Genomic DNA, 6,675 nt, shown 5'->3' on the forward strand with positions numbered 1-6,675 from the left:
TTACTGCTGCTAGAGAACAACATCACCAGAGTTCACAAGGTTAAAGAGCAGGCAGTAAAGATGGCTGAATCTGAGAGACAAACAATAAATCATATCTGCGAGGCGGTCCAAAGGACAAAAGGTAGGAGATACAAAAGGTATCTCCTCTGATAGACATTTAAGAGACAGAGCAGTGATTGTAGAGCTGATGTGATACATACGTAGGTGGCGCCAATCATTCTGTATTAAACAATAAATTTACCACAGCCAATAGAACAGAAAGTGAGCAGAGCTTTCACACCAATAAACATCTTTAAAGTCAAACTTAAATTTGCAGCACTACGTCTATGATGTAATAAACAAATAAAGACACAAATAATAATTGGTTATAAAAGTCTCAATGTCACAAACCAACTACGACAACGAGGCAGCGAACTGCAGTAGGACAATACCAAACGCCATGGAGCCATGGACTATTGGACAGGTTTTCATGTATGATTATGGGATAAGACAGAGTGAGTTTAATGCCAAGCCGCGTTGGAACATTAGAAAGACCTAGAGGAACTGCTCTGAGCTTTCATCTGACCAAACTAAAATGGTTTGAACCACACACACAATTCCTTCACTGCCCTCAATTATGGCCTCAATTTAAGCTTCACTGGTCCTTACCTTTCCCTTATTTTCACTTACCTTTGAGATACAAAAGCTTTTCCTCTACGGGCTGCTGGATATAATCATGGTAGATGAAATGAATTAAAAAGCAGATGTGGATAGAAGGGAGGGGCCTGGGGGGCATCTGCCACCCCCTTGAATGTGATTGATCCCTTGGCTGGAAGCAGTAGCCCTGTGGAGGCTACAGGAACTGATTTAAGGTGTTGTTGCAGTGTTTGAGGTGGGAGTTGTTGGAAGATGAGACAAAGACAGTTCTGTCACTGGGCGCTAAAAAAAACGACTTCACTTCCAGCAAAGAGCACCTGCCAACGCATTGAAACCTGCAGTCACTTTTAACGAGGAAAATCCTTTCAATCCTTACCTTAAACCCTTCTCTTCCCCACTTCAAACTAACTAGAGAACAGTTTCCATGAAAACAGAAAACATGAGATTTAAAATAAAATAAAATAACTGACCTCAGGAGCATACATAATATATACAAATAGGCAGTAAAAATTGAAGTCTCCAAATCAGATAAACCAAGCGTAGTGTGTTGTGGTGTGTCCAATTTGTTTGCAAATATGTAGGTCACTTCTGTAGCGAAAATATTTAGGACTAGACGGCAGGGAAGAAGTAGAAGATGACAAAGGGACAGGATCAACTTACAAAAAAAGAGATGTGCTGTCATAAGAAGTCAACGTAGAATTAATGGTCATGTGACAAAACAGAGCTGAGTCAAGGTCCTGAACACAGTTGCATGGAGTAAAACATTTTCCCATGGTTGCAGGATTTTATTCATGTAAAACAACAGTGCTGTACGTTATACTTTTTCATGTACCAGGTCTTCTAAACAAGGGCAATAGCCCCTGCAGGGGAGGGAAAAGAAATACTATATGCCCTGTGATACCAGCACTGAACCAACAGTCATGGTTTCAGATGTTCCATTAACACAACTAAAATAGTACCAGTCGTCCCTTTGACTTTTATTCATTTTCTGGCTGGGCAAGTTAACAAATTATCATCCCATTACCAAATAAATAATTTAGAATGAGGCTGGCAGTTATTTTATTGTGCCTTAGCACATTTGGTGCTCAGTGGTTCTGATTACACACACACAGAGGGTCGCAGGAGGAGGGGGCTGTTGATCAGCACTGGCTCAGGATGGGCATCATCTGGCATCTTAATAAAAGGAAATGCACAAGAAAACGATTGCAATGATGCAATGCTCTAAGCTAAGGGGTGTCCACACTATTTTGGCTTGGGAGCTACAACTTAAACAGCCAGGCTAAAGTGATCTGCCTACATGATAACCAACATCTTACATGTTCAGGAACTGATTAAATGCACATAGCTCTATGGCACAATGTGATTAGAATCTTACAGTATATGGTCAGTAACACACACTAGTGCATTATATTTGTTTTTTTTATTATTATTATAATTGTTAATGATCTAGCAATTCTCCTGTTGGGATCCACTGGTAAATCACAATCTAATTAATGGACACCCGTGTCTTAAATATATGAAATCATAGTAATTACACCTGCTGTGCAACAATGACTGTGCTGCACTCCAGACTGTCTGTAGACATAAGAGAGAGAAGGGAAACTGCACTGTTAAATAATAAACACGCTTAAGTGACCAAATCCAGCAGTTGAGCTCAAAGCCACTGGTTTCAGAGCCGTCCCTGAGTCTATTGCTGTGGAATGATATAAATGTTATATATAATTTAGATCTGGAAGCATTAAATAAAACTCTTCACTTTACACTGTGATCCCTCTGCTGGATGTTCGTGTCCACTATGCTATTTCCTACCTAAAGGTTTTGAACAGCCTATTTGTTTGCAGTTTAGTAGTAAATTTGCAGCCTCCCTCTATGGAAATATCATTGGTTGGTGGGTCCGTTTGTGTCATGTCCTCGTGCAGCAGCGGCAGTCTCACTAATGAAACTACTAAACTGCTCCGCACCAGAGAAACCTGGACGACAGCCCAGATAAAAGGATCCAAATGTCATTTTGAAAATAATGAAATTGTGTGTGAGAAATAGATAAAGAGCATCAAATCCCTGTTTCCAAACATTCACGGCCAGCAAATCCACCTACTTCATGAGTGAGAGTAATGTGTGCGTACATTAGAAGGCAGTCACACGTGTGTGCACATGCCTGGGATGACATTATGTATTAATTCACGGGAGGTGAAAGATACGCTCCATGTGTTTTCACGTGGATACGAGGGAGAGGAAGTGTTCCGGGCCTGCATGACTGACAGCGTGTGTGCACGAACGTCATTTCACTGGCATTTCTGCTGAGCCAGTCTGCTGTCCTGTCCATTTACAAAACAACAGGATGACAGGTGAAATAAAAAGGATGTTTTTAGCTGTCTGTAAAAAAAAAAAAAATTACATATCTCTATGGTTACATACAATATGCCGTAATAATGAGAGGTACTGTATTAATGAGTGTATTTGCATCTTTTACTCTTTGACGCAACTTTATGCAACATCTTTTGAGCCGAGGACATTTTTATGTATTCTTTTAGTTCCTCTTCTATTGTTCAATCATTTTCAAGTTGCAGGGAGTGATGGGGAGAGTAATAGCAGGGCCACATATAGTGACAAACAACCATTCACTCTCAAACTCACACATAGGGTCAATTTAAAATTTCAAAGTTAAACTAGTAACCTGTTTGTTTTTAGATCTTGGGGGAAAAAAACGAATACATTTTTTTTTCTTTTTCCTTCTTGCGTTCATATCACAGTGCTTATTTTTATGATGAAAATAATACCATCTGAACACACGGATTGCAAGCTCCGAACGATCCCTCCACCAGAACCACATCCAGCCGTGCCCATAACTTGATTGCAATGAAAACGCGCACACGAAAATATCAAAAGGGCAAGTACATCAGAGCTCAACAAGATTGGAGTGGAGGGGATTTTCCACCAGTGAGCAGAGCTGCTCCTCCAGCAACACTCATAACCGTCAGGAGGAGGGGCAGCCGGAATCCCATTTCTCAATGATGAAATTCTTTTCATCCGGCCTGTTTTGCATAACAAAAGGTGCATAAAATGCATTATATATGACAATGTGAAACTGTTAACCGCCATGAGAATGCTGTCTTTCCAACACGTTTCACTGTTTTCGTGAATAGAGGCAAACACTTACACTCAGTATCAGCTATTGCTGTTTTGGCAAGGGTCTAACATATCGCCTCCTGACATCACCACAACATGGCAGAGGGGTATTTAACATCACATTTACATGATTTGAGTGCTTGTGTCTTTATAAAAAAAAGTAATTTGTCCATTGACACATACAGTATGTGAATGTCACAGCCAGTCTGCAGTTTCCTGGTGTCATTAGAGCCTATTTAAATCCAACCTTTCAAACAGCTAAGTCATTGAGGTCTTGAACACAGGGTCTGTTTCTGTCTTTGAGCTACACACACAGTTCAGAGAAATAGAAAAAGGGTCTGTGATATTTCATTAGTAGTCTATTATTCTAATAGAGGGGACAGAATAGAGACAAGTGCCATTACAGCCGAGGATCCATGCCAGGTGTCACACTAATTCAATCTTACTGTTCAAGACAAAGATACAGGCCCGGGGGAGTGAGGGGCGAGAGCTCTCAATAACAGACCTGAATGCAGATGACAAGTGACACAGTAAGCTCTGATTGAAGGCAGGTAAAGAAATAAAGATTTTGGCCAATCCTCAGCCTGCACAGATTAGTAGACTCAGTGGACTAAAGGAATCAAAGACACCAAATCTTCTATTCCTGAATGACAAGAAATTCAAAATGAAATGTTCCGTGTAACAACTTTGCACTCAAATAAAAATCAACCAAGAGAGATAGGATTCATTACTCCCTCTGAAGCGAGCCCAAGTACCATCATGGATTATCACAGAGAGTGAAGCAGCAGCTCCCAAGATAAAGAAACATTTTTATCTAATTGGTGACATTTTTTAAAGAAAAGGACTGGGGCTTACAGCTAACTAACACTATCAGGTGTGAAGTTGGGTGGCCCACAGTTGGATTCAAAATAACTGCACAGATGAGGAGAGGAAGCAGGTTGAAAGTAAAGGTCAATTAGTGTAGCAGTAGCAGTAGTGAGACCTGCTATGATGAATGGTATGGAGTGATTTAGTGATTGGGAGTGAGCAGGATGGACTGGGTCAGAAAGAAAAAGTTCATAGAAACTGCTAAGGTTTGGAGTTACAGTTGGACAGACAAGGTCCACGTGCTGAGGAAAGAGAGTGGACGAGTCAGGAAAAAGACAGAACACTTCCCACAGTTACATTCAAAGTCAAACTAAATCAGCATTTTATATAAAAGTTTACACATTAACTTTCCCCACTGGTTTTGGTATTATGGTTCATGAATGCTGAGTAAGTTAGAGTCCAAGGCTGAGCAGAACGCTAGAGGAAGTGTTTTCTAAAAGGCCTTTTCTTTACACAGTTTACAGAATGAGTGTCTGTTATAGTCTTTTTGTCACCTTACAGGTGTGTCACTGGTCAGCATGTTTCATAAGGACCCCATTTTAGGGGGAAAAGAGCTAATGGGTAATATTGTCTGACAATTATTTTAATGCAATGCTGTTCTTTAACGTAGTACACCTTTGTAAGAGATTGTAAGAGTAAAAGTCTTCTTTTTGTTCTGCCTTTCATTGTCACAGACCAACGACAACAAATTACTTGCATTTAATAAAAATAATTGCATTGAGACCAATTTCTTGTCAGATTCTTGTCAAGAAAGAAAGACACAAAGGAAAAAAAATAGAAAAGCTATAAAGTCAATTTTTTCACAAATTTGAAAAGGCTGATATTAGTCAGCTATTGTTTGAGATAATTTTGCTCCATAGACTATTTATTATATACTATATGGACACAATCAATAGCCTCTTTATCTTGTAATTGTTTATTGTTACTATTGAGATTGCCCTACTCCTTGATAAAGATTTTTTACCTTGGTTCCTGGAAACAATAGCGGCAGCAGATCCAGCTCAAAGGTTTCGTGCTAAGGCTTCAGTCGGAGGCTGCAGCCGCATATGTATCCTGATTGGAGAAAAGGTCGACCGAGCCTGAAAAATCAACACACAGTTGTAAGAGCCAACGTGGGCGAAACCAGATGCATTACATATATTATGCTTAAGCAGTGCACTCCAAGTAATTCACATATTCAATACAGCACTTCAGAACCTCACGAAGATTTGCAGGATTAGAGGTTGTAAAGCACCCGGCTCAATATATTGATTCTCCTTCAGTGGGAGCTGCATTCAATTTCCCAACAATTAGATGCACCTGAAGGTTAATATGGTGCTTTGTTAATCCCTTGTGTTTTGTGTTGTATAAAACAAACTCTCTCTAGTTATCTGTCTCTCTCCTGCTCTCTCTCTTTTTGTGTTTTTTTTATGATGATGCTGGTTTGTGGTTTCAGAAAGGCAATTTCAAATTAGAAATGATATAAAAACATTAGATCTGTCTTTCCACACGAGACTGTTCTCTAGGTGGTTCCTGAACAATATTACTGGTCGGAGTAAATTAGGTTGGTTTCCACTGTGACCTTGTAACCACACTAACTCCTCCCAAGATTGCTGTACGTTTTAATAGGGCTGCCTATTACACCCAGTGGCAATTTTGTTTCCATCCTTCCTGCTGGCAGGTTTCATATTCTGTGGATGTTGCCGGACCATGGGCTGTGTGGGAATGAAATTTCTCCCATGGGATCTGACAGATATTTCTCTGGTGTGATATACAGTAAACCCTTGTTTTTCGCGGGGGTTACGTTCCAAAAAGAACCCGTGATAGGCAAAATCCGTGAAGTAGAAATCTTTATTTTTTTTACAATTAAATACTCAGAAAAAGAAGAGAAAGAACGAACAAACCATTTTACAGTCTCAACCATTTGTTTCACAAATAAAGTAAAATAAAAGTACTTTAGAAACGTTTCAACAAATAACTTCTGTAATGTACTGTCAAATAATAATTTTAATCATCAACGTGAACAGAAGGCTTCAAATTGCGGAGATTAGCACCGCCCACCGTGAA

Source organism: Cynoglossus semilaevis, chromosome 12 (assembly GCF_000523025.1).
Source record: "Cynoglossus semilaevis isolate Cse_v1.0 chromosome 12, Cse_v1.0, whole genome shotgun sequence".
Classification (NCBI taxonomy): Eukaryota; Metazoa; Chordata; class Actinopteri; order Pleuronectiformes; family Cynoglossidae; genus Cynoglossus; species Cynoglossus semilaevis.